Source organism: Artibeus jamaicensis, unplaced genomic scaffold (assembly GCF_021234435.1).
Source record: "Artibeus jamaicensis isolate MK-2021 breed Jamaican fruit bat unplaced genomic scaffold, CSHL_Jam_final contig_700, whole genome shotgun sequence".
Classification (NCBI taxonomy): Eukaryota; Metazoa; Chordata; class Mammalia; order Chiroptera; family Phyllostomidae; genus Artibeus; species Artibeus jamaicensis.
The window spans coordinates 2,075,504-2,094,431 of record NW_026521930.1 but is presented as its reverse complement, the minus strand read 5'-3'; the positions used below and the strand labels follow the sequence as shown (position 1 = coordinate 2,094,431).

The window sequence follows — 18,928 nt, the reverse complement described above, 5'->3', positions numbered from 1 at the left end:
ATCAGCAATTCATTCTTTAAAATTTTTTTTATTTATTCTATTACAGTTATCTCAAATTTTCCCCCTTTGTCCTCCTCCTCCCATCCCACCCCCCACTCCCACAGTCAGTCCCCACACTGTTGTCTGTGTCTGTGGGCCATTCATACATGTTCTTTAACTAATCTCTTCCCCTTCTTTTCACTATTTCCACCTTCTCCCCTCCCCTCTGGCAGCTGCCAGTCTGTCTCATGTTTTCATGTCTCTGGTTATATTTTGCTCATTAGTTTATTTTGTTCATTAGATTTCTAAGTGAAGTCATATCATATTTGTCTTTCCACAACTGGCTTATTTTGCTTAGCATAATGCTTTCCAGTTCCAACCATGCTGTCACAAAAGGTAGGAGCTCCTTCTTTCTTTCTGTTGTATGGTATTCCATTGTGTAAATGTACCACAGTTTTTTCATTCATTCATCTACTGATGGGCACTTAAGCTGTTTCCAACACTTGACAATTGTAAATAGCACTGCTATGAACATAGGGGTGTGTAAGTTCTTTTGAATTGGTGTTTCAGGATTCTTAGGGTATGTTCCCAACAGTGGAATCACTGGGTCAAATCTTTTTATGAATGTACTATTTCATTATGGACATTTGGCTTATTTTGCTTTATGGCTAGGATGAATCATGCTGCTGTGAATATTCATGTACAAGTTTCTATGTGGACAGCTGTTTTCATTTATCTTGAGTATCTACCTAGGAGTGGAATCATTTAGTCAAATGGTAAGTCACAGTTTACCTTTTTGAGAAACTGCTCATCTGTCTTCTAAAGCAGCTATACTATTCCACATTCCCACTGGAAATGGATGAGGGTTCCAATTTTTCTCACAGCCTCACCAATACTTGTTCTTGGTTATGGCCACCCTGATGGATCTAAAGTGATACCTCATTATGGTTTTGATTTGCATTTTACTAATTACTGGTGATAAGCATTTTGTGTGCTTATTTTGGCCACCAACTTTGCTTGTCTGGTGATTTAGCCTAGATCTTTATGTCTGACGGCTTTGAGCCCTTGGTTTTCATGCTTGAAGGAGGCTTGGGTTTCTGTAATTGCCTCTTTATGGTTAAAATTGAGCATGGGAATACCAAGGGGCACCCCAGTAAATCCCCTGAGTTTCAGAATCTTCTCTGTCCTCATTATGTAGCAGCAATCCTTTGTCCTTGTGATAATGAAAGTCAATTAGCTCTGTGAATACAGTAACTGCTGTTTTTTGCCTGCTGGGCATCTGGCATAAGCAGCTCCAAATGACCAGGGAGCAGGTTTAGGGTAGTAGCAAATGGTGACTGTGTCACCTGGTAGGAGCATTCCTTCTCTAGGAACCAGGGTCTTTAGTTCAGCAGAGCTTAAAATTTCCAGGAGAGGAAACACAGATTCATAAGTGGGTCACCACGAGTGACAGTGGAGGGGCCACTGTCAGATCCGTTCATCACACCTTGTAAGGACACATCACCATACAATGGCTGTTGGTTTTAAGGATATATTGCATGTTAGGGTACAGCACCCTAACCCCAAGGTCTCATCACCAAGCTGTACATTTAAGATGCCATTTCAGTGTTCTGTCAGACAAGCAGCTTCTGAATGATGGGGAATATCATGTCCATGGTCATCTCTCTTTCAACATAAAGTAAATACCTTAGCCTTAGTTTGTTGTCCAGGACCCTATAATGAAAAATAAGACACTTTGCGGGTCCTTAGATAGTGGTGCTGACCAAGGTACTATGGACAGGAAAGGTAAAGAAGCCTACACTTGGGATTCACAGAATCACAGTAGGGACAATTCACTGCCTTCTCCAGGGTAGAAATGGTCCAATGTAATCAAGTTTTCACTATGGATTGTTGGGTTTTTCTAGTGATGGCTCCATTCATAGTGTCAAGAGATGATGCTGACAGCAAAAATCTTCATCTGCAGTGTGGCCAATGTGAGAGGGAGCCCACCTTGCTGGGCCTTTGTTGAGTCTCTGCCACATGGTCATTTCACTCAAGGGTTCACAGTTATAACCTAGTTATAGCTGAATACAGAGGCTCACACATCTTCGCTGGACAAGTCTCCCTGTCCAGCCAGTTCAGTTGCTTTCTTTTGGAGGATGCACTCTGGTGGGCACTGATATGAGGCACAGGGATGCACACCCTTTGTGCCTCTCTCACAAACCCATTCATGCACTTCTGCTTCAAGATCTCCCATTTCTCATCTTGTTCCTTCAAGGCTCCTGATCAATCATTTGAGCCATTCTCCACCATCAATAAGTCACTTCTCTCTTGTCACCAAGTTGATGACCAGGTAGGTCTACTGCCTGAAGCTCTGTCCAGTCTCTTGAAGCTGCCCCTGAGTGGGGACACATTGTATTTTCAGCTCACACCAATGTATTGAGCATCTATGAACTTGGCTTTGGTTTTCTTATTCTCTGTGGCTGTATGTGGGAAATTCTTCATTAGGACATAGGTATAAATGAGGAAGAATATTAGAACCATAGAGGTAGGTAACAGTGATGTGTGGGCCACATGTTTGTATAACTCAATTGAGCCTTCTGGGCCTACTCAGGAATGGTCCTGAATGGGCCATTCCCGCTGCCCTATGGATTTCTATTGTACTTGCCCAATATTTTCACTCAGTGGCTTTAATAACAGCCAGATCATATTGGGCATACGATGGTTAGGTGCTCTGTCTCTACTAGAGGTAGAGTGTACTGGCCAGCGTGAGGGGTTTGGAGTCAGAACTTGACTCCAAGGCGACCATTTTTTGTTGAGTTGCTTATCTCTTTAAACCTCAGTTTCCTCTTGTATAATGATAATATCATAGAACTTGCCCTTCAGAGGCTGTGAGGGTGAACTGAGAGACATACGTGAAATGCTTAGCACCATGCCGGGCAGGGTCTACATTTAACAAGCAATAACAAATCCTAGCAGTAACAGTGTTCATGGAACATAAGCCCTTCTAAGACATGTGTCTGAAGGGCATCCTGAGCTCCTGGTTGACTGCAAATGCAGTCCCATATGAGACTCCAAAGATGCAGTAAAAGGCAATCAAACCATGGTAAATTTGTTTTTGCAGTGTTTCTAGTCCATGTGGGAAGATCTATCCACCTGGAAAAAAGTTGGCTCTCTTGGCAGCATTTCCAGTGTCACCAAGAAGAGAGCGTGGGAGTGAAGAACAGGAACTTCTGCTCTGGTTCTGACATCTTACTCTCTGAGTTCCTGAGGGCAGGGATCTCATGTGCTTTGTTTTCATTAATCACCGGAGTCTAGCATAGTGCCTAACACTGATACAATATGTGTTGAATGGAGGGCTGAGTGTGACTGGGGGGTAGGCTGTTTAGAACTGAGCTTTTACGTATGAAAAATGGGTGTAAAAACCTTTGTCACAGAATGTCTGTGTTGTTCCATTGATACAGTGAAGGGCTTTATAAACAGGATTTTTCTCTCTGAATGATGGTTTTCTCTAGCCAGGCACTGTGCCTTGTGGGTGAACAGGATTCAGTTGAAATCTATTCCTGCCACTTATAAGCAGTGTAGACTTCACAATAAGTATGGTGCTCATCTCTGTGGATGAGCACAATCCAGCATTTAGTTAACTGTCAATAAAAGCCCCCTTGCTGGGTGGGGCCCATGGATTTTTGAGCACACTTCCTGCTGAGTTTTCTTTTTGGTCACTAGAGGTCAGCCTAATCCCAAAGTTCAAGGCTCCTAACTTGGAGGGAGAAATAGTGTCCAAATGCAAAAGCCACCTTGTCCCGTGAAACTATACACATATGCCTTCTATGGTGTGTCTCTGTCCTTCCCAACCAGCACTCATATTTTGTCACCGGGCTAGGAGAATGGGGAAGCCTATTGAGGATAAAGATGTTGAATTATTTCTGAGAAATATCCAGAGAACAAAGGAAAGACAAAACCGAAAGTAGTAAGAATTTCTGGATGGAGATAGTAGTAAGATTTCTGCTTGGAGATAATATGTGTTGGAAACTTTTATAAAGACTTTTGTACATATTAATCTGCTTAATACTTGTAAAACTCTATGGGATATGTATTTTTAGTTTCATTTTATAGATGAAAAGTTGACATAGGGACATAGCAATTGAGATGAGTCTGGGTCCAGGCCTGGCCACCATTAAGAATCTGGGATCTATGAAATGCTGCTGGCTGTGAGCACTTCCCAGGCCCAGATTCTTTTGGTCTCTGGGCCACAGTTTTCAAGTGTGTTGGATCCCTTCCTTTTATTTTCCTGTCTCTGGCTTCTTGGTGGACATGAAGACATGGGTTCAAATCCAGACACCGCCATTTGCCAGCTGTGTGGCCTGGGCAAGTACGTACCTTGCTGAGCCTCAGTTTTCTCTCCATAGAAGGTAGAGCCTTCCACGCAGGCCGCCCTCCAGCCTCTCTGAGTTCTCTTCTGTGTCCTCTGGAATGTGAGTTCCCAGAGGGAAGACTTCTTATTTTATTTTTAAAAATATTTTCATAATTTAATCAATTTATAGTTTTTGTTTTGTTTCTTCTCTGTGTTTTATTTTTTTAATTTACTGGGGGTGATATTGGTTAATAAAATTATAGAGGTTCCAGGTGTGCGATTCTATAACATGTCATCTCTATGTTGTATTATGTGTTCACCACCCCAATTCAAATTTCCTTCCATCACCATTTATTCCCCATTTATACTCTTCTACCTCCTCCCAATTCTCTTTCCCTCTGATAATCACTATGCTATTGTTAGAATTTATGAGTATTTTTTTTTGCTTAATCCCTTCACTTTTTTCACTCAGGTCCAGACCCCTCTCCCCTTTGACAGCTATAAGTCTGCTCTCTATCTCCATGAGTCTTTTTCTACTTTGTTAGTTTATTCATTAGATTCAACAAATGAGTGAAATCATATGGTACTTGTCTTTCTCTGATTAGCTTACTTCACTTAGCATAATACCCTCCAGGTATATTCATGTAACAGGGTGCAGGCAAGAGGGGGGCCCAAATAGGGATTTGTAATGGGGTCCGGAAGAGCTTGGAAATGATTGGCTCCACACCACAGGGCCACACCTGCCCTAATGCTGGCAGCTGTGGCCATTTGTGGGAGGAGCCGAAAATGAGGCTGCAGAAGAAGATTGGTGCTGGGATTTAAACAAAGGCACGGCAGCCATTTGGTGTCTCCCTTTTTGGGATATGGCGTCTATTCAGGATCACATGGCTTTGGTGTCTGGTTGGGACCACGTGGTTTGGGTGAGAGTCAGGACCATGAGGCTTTGGAAGTGCTCCCTTTTGCCACGTGGAGGGTGCTGGGAGGATTGTGTGTGTTTGTGGAGAACATTATAGTTTGTATTATTTCAAATAATAAGTTCCTTTTCTTTTCACTAGTCTCTGGTATTAAGAGATGTCTTTCCTCAGGCAGTGGGCAAAAGGAACCCAGTAGGTGAGGAGGAACCCCCGGAGAAAAAGGAGGGGGTCTTTTATATCTTTCAGCCCCACCCCCTAGTCTGTTCTGTAACATTCATGCTGGTGCAAAGGATAAGATTTCCTTTTTTACAGCCAGGTAGCATTTCATTGTGTAAAGGTACCTCGGCTTTTTTATTCACTCAGCTACTGATGGGCACTTGGGCTGCTTCCAAATGTTTGCTATTGTAAATAATGCTGCAATAACATATGGTGCATATATTCTTTTGAATTAGTGTTTCAGGTTTCTTCAGATATATTCCCAGAAGTCAAATCACTGGGTCATAAGGCTGTTTCATTTTTAATCATGCCTCCAACTGAGGACCTGACCCACAACCCAGGCAAGTGCCCTGACCAGTAATCAGTCAAACCAATGACCTTTTGTTTTGTAGGACGCCAGTCAGGGCCATTTTTGATTTTTTGAGATAACTCTATACTGCTTTCCACAGTGGCTGTACCAGTCTGCGTTTTCACCAACAGTGCATGAGGGTTCTCTTTTCTCCACATCTTGCTGACACATGTTTGTTGATTTATTGATAACAGACATTCTGACAAGCATAAGGTGATATCTTATTGTGGTTTTAACTTGCATTTCTCTGATGATTAGCATCTTTTCATATGTGTTTTGGTCATCTGTATATTCTCATTGGAGAAGTGGCTATTCAGTTCCTTTGCCCATTTTTTAATTGGATTGTTTGTTTTTTTGGTGTTAATTTTTTATTTGTTTGTTTAAAGATTTTATTCTTAGAGACCGGGGAAAAGAGGGAAAAGCACAGGGAGAGAAACATCAATGTGCAAGAAAAACTTTGACTGGTTGCCCTCACACACCCCCAACAGGGGACTTGGCCCATAGCCCAGGCACGTGTTCTGATCAGGTATCAAACCAGCAACCTTTTGGTGTGCAGAACAATGCCCAATCCACTAACCCCCACTGGTCAGGGCTGTTATTAAATTTTGTAAATTCTTTATAAATTTTGGATATTAACCCCTTATCAGATGTATATGAATATGTTCTCCCATTCAGTGAGTTTCCTTCTCATTTTGTTTGTGGTTTCCTTTGCTATGCAAAACCTTTTTAATTTAATGTAGTCCCATTTGTTTATTTCTTTTGTTCCCCTTGTCCAAGGAGATATATCAGAAAAAATATTGCTGTGATAAATGTCTGAGATTTTACTGCCTATGTTTTTGTCTATCTATGATTTTTATGAGTTCAAGTTTAACATTTAAGTCTTTAATCCATTTTGAATTTATTCTTGTGTATGGTATAAGAAAATGGTCTAGTTTTATTTGTTTGTACATATCTGTCTAATTTGACTAACACCATTCATTGAATAGACTGTCTTTATCCCATCCTATATTTTTGCCTCCTTTGTCATATATTAACTGATCATAAAGGCATGGATCTATTTCTGGGCTCTCAATTCTGTTACATTGATCTATGTGTCTATGCCAGTACCATGCTCTTTTGATTGTTATAGCCTTATAATAAGTTTGATATCAGGTAGCATGATTTCTCTAACTTTGTTCTTCTTTCTCAAGATTACTGTTGCTATTTGGGGTCTTTTGTGATTCCACATAAATTTTTTGAAATATTTGTTCTAGTTCTGTGAAATACACCATTAGTATCTTGATAGGAATTGTATTGAATCTGTAGATTGCTTTGGGTAGTATGGACATTTTAATGAAGTTCATTTTTTCTGTACATGAACATGGTGTATGCTTTCACTTATTTGTAACTTCCTCATTTTCTTTCTTCAGGGTCTTGTAAGTTTTTGAGTACAGGTCGTTTATACTCTTGGTTAAATTTATTCTTAGGTATTGTTTTATACAATTATAAATTGGATTATTTTGTTTGTTTTGCTCCGTGATAGTTCACTTTTGGTATATGAAAATACAACTGATATCTGGATATTTATTTTGTATCCTACTACTTTGCTGAATTCACTTATCAGGTCTAGTAGGTTTTTTGGTGGAATCTTTAGGATTCTCTCTATAGAGTACCATGTCATCTGCAAGACTTCTTATACATTCTTTCTAATGCCTAGAACAGTGCCTGGCACATATAGGTGCTCCATAAATATTTGTTGATGGTTGCCTGACTCTTCTCACTGAACATTACTTAAAGTGGAAGTGTCCTCACTTTCTATATTTTCACCAGGGAAGCGTGATTTCAGTCATTTACTAATGACTGCTAAGCCATTCATTCATTCCCATGCACTTTTTGTGCTTCTGTTGTATAAGTTCTGGGACTGTGAAGAGGCATAAGGTATCTACTCTTGAGAGCTTCACGTCCAGGATGAGATAGGTTAGCAGTTTTGAGTGTTGACAGTCATTCCCTGTGGGGTTCACTGCCCATGGATGTTTCAGGTGTACTTGACCCTTGCTTATTTAGAAGCAGAGCTCATTGTAGCTAAGGGAAAAGCAGCATTTCGTCTATACAGTCTCATCAGGTGGCACCGAAGTGGCAAGAGCTGTGAGCATGTCTGAAGCTGCACTGGAGAGATGGTCATAGGCAGGCTGGGTCAAGTCTGGGCTCTTATTTGAATAGACAGGCAAGGAGGAGCCAAGCTTCCCTGGTCCAAGTAATCTGCTAATTCTCCTAAAACTGATGGCTAAAGAACCAACCACATGTTGACATATCATTCATCCCTTTAGATCCTAGATGCAAATGGATGCTTTACAACCCAGCCACACCTGCTTGTTTTAAGGCCCATGAGCTTCAGCTAATTTGAGGGAGTCTAATGACTGAAGGGAGGAAGTCTCATTACAAAGGGGCTTTGCAGTTTCTCGGGGAACCCCTATTACTAGGAATCAGAGCTCAACCATCCTTTGAGAATGCTCTGGCTCATTGAAAGATAGGCAGGTTTGACATTACAGGGAAGATCAGATGGACCTTGAGCAATGATTTGGGCACACACAGAAATCATGTGTACTTGACCCTTCTTTACATGATTATCAATCAGCAACATGGCAGCCACTGGTGTCCTTACTGGACCAGCTATGTGGCTTCCAGCCCTGATGCTGTGCTGGGCTCACTCCAGGTAACAGCAAACATTTCAGTCATACTTGCTAGAGGTCAGTCATTATTCCAAGTCCTTTTATAAATTAACCTCCACAGCAGCCCTGTGAGGTTGTTACTGTTAACAGCCCCATTTTACCAAAGAAGAAATTGATGTACACATTTGTGTCAGTGGTAGGTCACATAGGCAGTAAGTGGCAGAGCTGGATTTGAATCTAGGTAGTTCCACCCTTTGTCTTAGATGTTGTAAAGGAAGGCAGTGATGGCTTTACCTAGTCTGGAGTATGACTTTTTCTTTGGCCTTTGATCTTAAAACTGAGAATTTGCCCTGGCTGGTGTGACTCAGTGGATTGATCATCAGCCTAAGAACTGAGGGGTGGCTGGTTTGATCCCCAGTCATGGCACTTGCCTGGGTTGCAGGCCTGGTCCCCAGTAGGGGGCGTACAAGCGGCAACCACACATTGATGTTTCTCTCCCTCTCTTTCTCCCACCTTTCCCCTCTGTCTAAAAATAAATAAGTAGAGGAACAAGTATGAAAGACACAGAGATGAGGACTGGGGGGGGGGAATGGGAGGGAGGGGGGAGACCGGGCGGGGGGGGGGGGGTGGGATGGGAGAAATAGATAAAAAAAAATGTACTTGAAAAGTAACTAAATAAAATTTAATATTAAAAAATAAATAAATAAAATAAAAAAATAAATAAAACAAGTGAATGAATAAGTCTACAATAAATAAATAAATAAATAAATAAATAAATAAATAAATAAGTAAAAAACAAAAACAAAAAACACCCCAAAACAAAAAACCCTGAGAATTTGTTCCCATTGTTCTCTGTTTTTTCATGACAACCTCCTCCCTAATGGCAACAAGTTAAGTTGCCTGGGGGATTTGGGTGGGGAATAGTGTCAGAGACACAAGAGATGGAATATATTACATCTGTCTCTATGTATCCTGCTTCCCATCTCCTCTACCTTCCCATTATTCTGCTTCCTGTACACCTCCAGTTTTAGAAATGGGGTTTAAGATTCTGTGGCCAGCCAGGCCTGCCTTCTTTCCTCTCCCTCCATGGCAGTGCTGGCCAATAGAAATATAATGCCAGGCACATATATCATTTAAAACTATCTAGTAGTCACCTCGAAAAGGTAAAAAGATAGCAGTGAAATTAATTTAAATAATGTTTTATTTAAATCTGTATGTCCAAACTATCAAGTCTTCAGTATGTTATTCATATAAAAATTTATTAGTTTGTTTTTAGAAGTTGCCTTTAAGTCCCAAGGCTATGTTTATCTCCAACTTAATCTCTTTCAGAGATATAAGATTTTTTCTCTTTTAATGGAGAATCCTCCATATGTTTGCCAGATATGGCAGGTTTTCCTGACCCAAGTTTACTGAACATATGGAGAGCAGTACAATATGTGTTCATTCAAAAACTACCTGTTGCAGACTTCATAAATTCTGTCCTGCACAAGGGCCTGAGGAAATGGGAACACATTCTCGCTGCAGAGCAAGGACTCTGGAGATCTGCAGAGGGTTCCCCTCAAATCTGAAGCTGAGTAACGATTAGCACATGCCTGGGAGGAAGTGTGCTAATTTCCCACCCCAGGCCAAGGAAGACCACCAAGGGAAGACAGCCAAGAAGATTCAGGCAGACCTTACATAGGATCAAAAATTATTTGTGTTCTCATCAACCAGAAAGAAAAGTACTCCTAACACATGGACTATCAAGCGGAACCCTGAGAAAGAATTGCCTAGGTAGTGCCTAAATTAGCTCTACACTAAAAGTTGTTCTGGACCTGCCTAGCATTCTTAAACAGACCTCTAAACGTTCAGATCATTTACAGTAATTTAACTACATCTTAAAACTAACCCCCAAAATATTTAAAGGAAACAAAAAATTTTCAGCACTTAACAATGTAAAATTCACAGTGTATGGCATCCAAAACATAATTACCAGGCATGCAAATAACATAGATAGATCTGATCAGATCACTGGGAAGGAGTAGGGAGGGGCCAAAGGAGTTGCCTGAGGCAATGGTAAACAGCCTAGGATAGGATTGGCTGAGAAGCTGAGTGCCTCCAGAGTGCATGGAATTATGGGCCAGAAGATTTAAAATAAAAAGAGGGCAGAGGCTGACTCTCAGGCTCTCTTCCTTGAGGATGCCTGGAAGATTGTGCTGCAGCTGCCTGCATTTCCCAAGAGATGGTGGAAGAAACTCTGGGCACAGCCCAGGACCAGGCTGTCCTGGCAGAGAGTGGCAGGGCAATTCTCCTTTGGGTGTTCTAGAGGGAATGGGCTCTGAGACAGAGCCTGCCCTTCTTCTAAAATTGGGTAGCTTTTGTATCTTATGTTGTTTTAGTTTGTAAACTAATCCTATAGAAATAAGATAATTATGGAAATAAAATAAATAAGATAACTAACCAGGAGAATGATAGAACTCAGGAGTTAAAGATGTTAGCCTTAGTTGATAGGCTTAAGTGATTAAAGATACAACAAAAGTGTATAGCCCTAGTTGATGGGATTAAGTGACTAATGACTGAGGAAAGTTGTTATTACAAAATTGTGTAGCTTTTGAATAAGACTCCTTTTCTTTGTCACCAAAAACTTTGCCTCCAGAATTTCACCTAGAGGGTAGTGGCAGGCAGCAGGACCTCACTGCTGTTCAGTAACACAAAGGAACAGGAAAATATGCTTTATAATGAGAAAAACCAATCAGTGAAACAGACCCTGAAATGACATGGATGATGGAATGAGTAGACACATAATCAAGAAAGAAAAGGAAGGTAGGAGAGACATGAGAGATAAAGACTCAAATCAAAACTCAAGATCTGTGGATCTGAAGGAAACCCAAACATATCTTGGCTCCAACACTCACTCTGTAACCAAAAATTGATATACATGTCCAAACTGAGTGAAAACAGAAAAGTCAGCATTTGTGCTGCCTGTCACTACCAGAACCAGTAGGTAGAGACAAATATTGAATCTATGGGTGCCTTATTCAGATGCTGTGATCTGAGAAGATGGTGGTTTTGTACCTTCACAATCCATCTTAACATCTCATCTGAAGTTGACCTTTTCATATGGAGAAGAAAGGGTAGGTAAGGCATTCAGAGAAAAGGTTAATTGGATAAGAGTTGCAGTCCAGCACAATTTTCCTAGTATTTCTTAATTTGTTGATCAATAATTCTTTATCTGCCTCACCCTTCCTTGGAATACAACAACTCCAGGGAAGAGGAGAGGCAGATAAGTTCCATTATACTATACAGTGTCATTCACTGTAGACCTCATGTTTTACGTGAGATTCTCAGAACTTACTCATCCTAGAGCTGAAAGTTCATACACTTTTTTTGTGATGGTCAAACCAGATAATTCATGTGAATGTGTTCACTTAGCACAGAGTGTTGGTTCAAAGTGAAGAAAAAAGAAATTTCAAGATGATTCAGAATGGCTGGTATGAGGAGAGGTAAGGGCAGTAAGACCATGAATGAACATTAACACCACTGTTTAAAAGCTGGGACAGAAAGTTCAGAAGGCCATAGCCCACTTGGACTGTCGTGCAGGACCCTTGCTTCCCAGCCCTTCCCACATCCCAACTTATCCTTTTCCTCATAAGGAGGAAGTGAATGAAGACTTGCGGCTTCCTTCTCCTTCCCACCCTACATAGAGTGTGTCAGGGAAACTGAGCTCAGAAAATGTGACTGAGGGCTCTTTAGTGTGCTTTGCTTTTTTTGAGTTGCCAAAACTTTTGTTTAAAGATATTCTCAAATCTCAGAAGAAGCACATACAGGCATATGGAGCAAATGGTCCAGTGTACTCTGGCTTCTAGAGTATTTTTTTGTTGCATTCTGAAAGATTGACTTGGTTCTGGAAATGTCTGACAAAACTTCAGTTTGAGCTCTGGTCAACTCTGCCATTTCCTGTCCAGATTTGTTCCTGGGACGAAATGTTAGAAAAAAGCAATCTACAGTTCACTAAAGCTGTAGATACCACTTAACAGGTTAGAACTATCTTCTTTTGTGAACCTACTTGTTTGCACAAATATTTCTATGACCTTTTTCAGTTAGTTTAGTATCAGTGTTTCATTTATTTCTTAAATTTTTATATTGTTTTGTATTAGAAAAATAATAAATGTCCCTTGTAGAACATTTAAAAAATGTAGGTAAAAAAACTAAGAAATCAAAAATTTCTAGTAATTCTTCCAGCATACTTTAAATTTTGATGTGTATTTTCCAGCATTTAAAAATTGTCTGTGATGAAAGTGGGGTCACACTTTTTAAAGTTGGTATGTCATTGTTTATTCTTTTGTGACATAATTATTTTTCTGTGGCTTATGTAATAAATATAACAGGGCTAGCTTTAATGAGAATGTGAATTGCACAGTTTGAAATATTAGGATGTAAAATATTAATTAAATCTCACCTTATGGGCAAAATTTGAAATAATGTGAATCTTTGCATTGATGTTTTTGCAGGAAATTCAATATTGCACAATGTGAGTTTTGTATTCTGTGAGGTCTTCAACAATACAATCCCTTGTATAAGTGTGACTATCCATTACTACCACTTTTTAAAAGTCAGTGTTTTATGAATGGCTGCTTGTTACAATGGTGAGCTTCTTTGAGGACAAATGTTTGTACTTGTCAAAGATTACTTCTTTAGGAAAAGTTCTTACACATGGAGTTGCTGGGCCAAGTCTTTTGATGTCAAAATTCCATCCTGCAGGTGGTATCAACATTTATTTAACAATATTTCCATAGTACTTACTATGTGGCAGGTACTATTCTAAGAACAATGCATCCTCAGAATGATGATATGCAATAGGTATTATTATTATCATCTCTATTTTACAGATGAGGAAGCTAAGTCAGCCTCAGGTGCCCAGGTCACAGATCTAGTAAGTGGTAAAGCTGGCTTCTGAGTTCTAGTTCCTGACCACCATGCTATGCTGCTTCTCCAGTGTTCATAGCAGCAAACTGCAAAATAATAATTTCTCTGTGCCCTTGCCTGTATGGGTAATATCTGTCTGTTCAAAAGGATTATGAATATACTGCTTATATTGAAGAAATCAATTCACCAAAAAGGTGATTTTTGAGTGCTGGTGCTATGAGAGAGAAGAAAGTTCTAGTTCTTGGCTATCAGTGAATTGCTAGCCTATTTGATTTCTTTAAGAAACCCCATCAAAGTATTTTCAGAAGCTTGACCCAGGCAGAAGAGACCTCTCATCTTTGGTCTTCATGTTTCTGAGGTCCACCAGTTAGTTCCCTGCAAAGCTCCACTCCTGGCACCTGATTCTAGGAAATAATCACAAGCTACTCGGGTCCTTTCCTCTGCTGTCTGCTATGGATTCTGGCTTCATGCTTTAAGGTCTCTGCAGCCTGTAAAATCCCTCACCCAATACTTGCTTTATCTATACACTGTGGTGAATGTTCACCCTGAGACCAGCAAAGAGGCATGAAACTGCAGCTTTTCATCTGATGTAGAGGCCTGAGTTTCTGTACTCTCCTTGAACTCATGTGCAAGATGACTAATTCTTCTCCAACACCTCTGGACCCTGGTCATAGTTAAAAAAACACAATAGTCCCCTGTTATCCATGATTTTGCTTTCTGTGATTTAATTACCCATAGTCAACTGTGGTTCAAAAACATTAAATAGAAAATTCCAGAAATAAATCATAATTTCAAATTGCATGGCATTCTGAGAAGGGTGAAGAAATCTCATGCCTTCCTGCTCTGTCTCTTTGTGAACTCTCCCTTTGCTGATTGTCTTTATGCTGCGTGTGCTCCCTATCTGTTAGTCACTTAGTGGTTGTCCCAGTTACCAAATAGACTGTTGCAGTATCACAATGCTTGGGTTCAAGAAACCCTAATCTTTCCTAATAATGGACCTAAAGCCATTTATGTAACTTTTATTACAGTATATTATTATAATTGTTCTATTTTATTAGTTATTATTGTCAAACTCTTATTGTGTACATTTTATAAATTAATCTTTATCATTGGTTTGTATGTATAGGATAAAACATAATATATACAAGGTTTGGTACTATTCGAGGTTTCAGGGTTTCAGACATGGGGGTCTTGGGTTGTATGCCTGAGGATAAGGGGGACAACTGTATCTAACAATACATGGCTTAAAGAATAAAATAGTTTATTCTCTCTCATATAACAGTTCTGAGGTAAGCATTTGATTGCTGGGGTGTCTGTAATCCATAAGTCTTTCAGGGACCAGTTTCCTTCCAGTGTGTCACCTTTGTCATATATATACCAGGGCATTAACCTCTTCTGCTTGGTCAAGTTTTCCATCCCAGGGAAAGGGGAAGGACTTAGAGGCACTACACCCACTACTTAAGGTCTGGGTGTACATCATTTCCACTTGAATTGCACTGGCAAGAACTGAATCACATGGTAACACCATATGCAAAGGAGGCTGGAGAATGCAGTTTGTTCACATACCTGGAAAGGAGAGAATGGCTTTGAGGGAGTGCTAACACCATCTAATAGACCCTCCAAGCAGGAGACAAACCTAGCTGGGCATCTGTCTGCACATAATGAGATTATATTTCTGTTTCTTGCCCCTCTTCCTATCATCAATGGGTGAACTTAAGAACAAGATATACAGGCAACTGACATTTATTTAATCTGAGTGATCTAGCCTTATGGGCTCTGGAAACTTACTACAAAAAGCATGTATTAATTTTGTTTGTTCTATCTGACTCAAAAATTAGCCCATAGAGCAGAGTACACAGTGTTTAGACAAAAATTTCTGAATGAGAAGTCCAGCTCCACCATTAGTTGACTTCTGCATGAGTTTGCACATGTTACTTAAACTCTGAGTTTTAGTTTGCTGTGAGAATTACAGAAGCATGCAGAGAGGACCCAGTGCAAATCCTGGCTTCTGTGACATTAGATAATTCTGACCATTTATTTGAGCCCTAGCTTTTTTTGAAAATGGGGTAATACTCCATAAGGGTTGTCCAACCTGCAGCCCACAGTCTACATGCAGCCCAAGATGTCTGTGAATGCAGCCCAATACAAAGTCATAAATTTAATTAAAACATTATGAGAATTGTGTGTGTGTGTGAGAGAGAGATTACATGTCACAATGTATTTAATGCATGGCCCAAGACAACTCTTCTTCCAGTGTGGTGCAGAGACACCAAAAGGTTGGACACCCCTGCTCTACCTCCCACCAGGGTGTGCAGTGTTGTATGTCCTGAGTGCATTAAGTCAGTGTTGGCTCACAGTACTAAAAAATTCAGGAAGTAATTCAACCTTCAGGCTCAAACAGTATGAACTGCCTATCTCTCTGTTTTTCTCTGTAGGTTGGCTTTATCCTCAGACTGCCTCTACATGGTGGTAAGGTGGCTGTGACATATCTAGAGAAAGAATAAAATCTTCTTCTTCGGACACCCCTTCCAGTCCCATTGGCTCTGATATTTAATGACCCTGTCCCTGACCTGGGATTTGGGGAATGAGAGTAGTTGATTGGCTTAAGCCAGTTGGGGCCCACTTCTGGAGTTTGGTGTAGGGTCACTCTCCAACAACTCTATGGCAGTCACAGAGTTCCTCCAAGGGAAAAATGGGTTGTAATTACCAGAAAGACAACCAAAACAATAGATGTCCATGACAGAAAATGTGTGTGAAGGATGATTTAATTGGCCCTAATTATGGCCCAATTTTTATTTGTTTTTTTAAATCATGAGCTGATTCCTTCTGATGATAGATCAAGTAATCATGGTCTCTGTCAGTCTTCTTTCACGCCCCTCTTAGCTGACTCCTGCAGTTTCCTTCTATTGCTTTGCCCATACCCATGAATGCTTTCTTTCCCCCATGTCTGTGGCAATGTCTTTCTGACCCACAGGTTTATCAGACACCCCAAACCAATGGACTGAAGGGACCCCATCAGGAATCCATTATATTTTTGAACCTGCAGTGTTTGTGTTTGAAAGAACACTGAACATTTTGTCTCCAAAGCCTATAAAATACACATTAAATCTCAGTATAAAAGACTTTGGAGACAAAACATTTATACACACACACACATTTAATATATAATTTCATTTAATATATTGATATATTAATATGGGTAAGTATAGTAAACTTTTGGGGTTTCGTTTCTCCTTTGTAAAATTTTGCAATAGAACTACACACTTTCTAGAGTTCTTTTCAGGATGAAAACACTTAAAAGAGGCAGCATTATAGTATATCAACATTAATAGTGGCTAGAATTAATTATTGAATTCTCAACTTTAAACTCTAACATAAATATTTCATTCAATCTTCACAACAACCATTCAAGGTATGAACTATTAATACCCTCTTTAGATGAGAGGTCACAAATGAGGTGACTTCTTAGAACTGGAATTCAGGTCAGTCAGATTCCAGAGTCTGTGTTCTTAATCGCATTATACTGCCACTGCAGCTTCCTCTGGGGAAGAAAGGATTTAGACTTTGGAGTCAGAAAGCCTTGGATTTGAATTCTAAATTCAGCACTGTGTGGCTTTGGAGAAACTATTAAACCTATCTGAGCTTTATTGGTACATAAGGTAGAAATAATAGTTACACTTTATGAGTAAGGAATTGAAGTTAAAGAAGTTGAGTTAGGGGACAACCAACTTTTGACTCATAATCAGTGCTGAATGAGGGACATCTGTCAGAATGACCAACTACAATAGAATTAATTGAATGCTAATTAATAGAATGTATTGCTACCAGGCACATGAGAACTCTATGAATAATGTCTGGTTTCTAAGTCACCACTTTGAAGCCTGTCATAAATATGTTTGTGAATGTAATTGTCTCTAATAAAACCACCTGTTTCAAGTGGAAATATATGCAATGACATAGACAATTGACAAATGATGGGGCAGGATCAATATCTTTTTATTTTATGTTTTATTTTTTAATATATTAAACTTTTTTTTATCAGTGATATCTGGCAAGTCTAAGCCACCATCAACATGCTGACGCTGGACAGAAAAACTTACCACTTACTGTTGCAGACTGACTCCTTCTAGAGTCCCACAAGCCAGACTAGAAAGGGATAACTGTCTGCTGAGGATCAACATCTTTTAAATACCCCCACCAATGAATGTTGTTTTGCAAACAAGTAATTTTTGTCTTTCAGTAATCTGGGTCATTTTTCTTGTTAAGGGGAACCATTTTCTCTATTATGGCTACATCACAAGATTCACTTTTCAGGAATGAAGGGGGTACAAACACCTGCTAGCATAAAGACATAGGATGCATGGGGGAGTCCTGAATAGATAGGGGACTGAAACAAGCCCTTCTCTTTCAATTTGGGAACTTGGACATAAATGAGTCACAGGAGGCTCAGCAATGTGGGGGCGGGTGTTTGTGTGGCTACCTCACCTCTGGTGGTGTAGTGTGCTTATGCAGAGGTCCTGTGCTGGGGTCTTAAATCCCTGTCAATTCCTCAGTGCCTGGGAACACCCTAGCACCCCCTCCACCACCACAAATAGGTACAAAGAAAGCAACTGAATGTATTAGCTGTCCTTTCATTGTAAAGCTAAAATTACCCCATAGCCAAGAGCTGCAGGATGAATTGCCTGGGCCTGAAAGATTAAACTGAAGTCACCATCAAATCTCGTAGCAATCCACAGAGACAGTAAAAGCCAAAGTGGGACATAGCCATTACAGGGTGCTGGCCCAGCCACCCAGGAACATAATCCAAGTAGGAGAACTGAACAGGGATTCTGTAACTGTGCGTATCTGCAGAGGCCAGAAGATACCTCAGTGATCAGGTAGGACAAAGTATATCACTGTGGAAGGCAGTGAAGATCCTGGAGGACAGTACTGTGAGTAGCATGTGGACCTTCCCACTCCCTAACCCCACCAACCCCCAATCAGGAGGAAGCATAAGATTTTCCATGCACCTAGAAGCCATCTTGAGGACAAAGACAGTGCAAGTAGCAAATTTGAGCCTTCAATTGGATTAAATATTTATCCAAAAGGAATTGAGCCAACCTGAGAGAGACCGTTCTGAATAAGTGACCAAGTTTCTACCTTAATTGGGACTTAAGATTTTTCCACCTCTGCCATCAGTGGAATAGGAGCCCGTGAACAAACTACTTTACAGAGAAATGAGAAAGCCCTTGTTTTGCACACTGAGTTGTAGTCTGCAGCAGATACTGTTGGTCACCCTGATTTTAGGTGTCTTCTTTCTGTACAGCCATTTGATCAGGGAAAGTGAGTGACTCTCTCCCACAACTCAGAAACAAATATTGATTGTTCAAACTGGGTGCTGTGTTCCATTGCTTGTTAGTGATTGGTTTAAGCATGGTCTCATGCAACACTCCTGCCCATATTGGGACATCTGCTGAGGGCCATCTGGGAAGATTTTCCTCATTGAGAGAGACATTACAGGAAAGAAAGTTTCTAACCTGATGCAGGTAAGGACTTGGGACAACTTGCAGACAACTTGGGAACAGGGGTCCAGTTAGCAGGCTCA

General features: G+C 40.3%; 1 non-coding gene across 1 annotated transcript; it reads right to left on the bottom strand.

Moving 5' to 3' along the window:
• Positions 1-17,386: 17,386 nt before the first annotated feature.
• Positions 17,387-17,514, bottom strand: LOC119038273 (small nucleolar RNA SNORA56). Its single transcript, XR_005080391.1, has one exon. It is a non-coding gene; the product is annotated as a small nucleolar RNA SNORA56 (small nucleolar RNA).
• Positions 17,515-18,928: the final 1,414 nt, after the last annotated feature.